Here is a 440-nt window from a genome sequence, read left to right on the forward strand (position 1 = left end):
TTTTTTTTTTTTCTTTTTTCTTCCAATGAAATAGTTCTCCTTTTAATCAAAGATGTGTTCCTCAAAAAAGCATTAAAAAACACAAGAAATATACTAAACATGTTTCATATGAATATCCAAACGAGTAATTTATTTCTAATATTATGTAAAAATTGTTGTTGTAATGTTCCAGCCCCATTAACCTTGGCATAATATTTTTCTCTTTAGCCCATGGACTTCAAGGCTTTTAAACGCATTGTATCATGTTAAAGAGGCTAGAAGTTATTAACTAGTCCAACAACCTCCCCCTAGACAATGTGGAACTAAAGTTTGTACACCCTCATTGATCTTCCAAACCCCCCGGTACCAAGTTGTCTCTTGACAAGGGCCCCTCAAAGATCTCCCAGGCAAGTCCAGTACATTTTTCGTATCTTGGGTGTCATATTACCACTTGTAAGGCC

This window comes from Macadamia integrifolia, chromosome 13, assembly GCF_013358625.1.
Source record: "Macadamia integrifolia cultivar HAES 741 chromosome 13, SCU_Mint_v3, whole genome shotgun sequence".
Taxonomy (NCBI): Eukaryota; Viridiplantae; Streptophyta; class Magnoliopsida; order Proteales; family Proteaceae; genus Macadamia; species Macadamia integrifolia.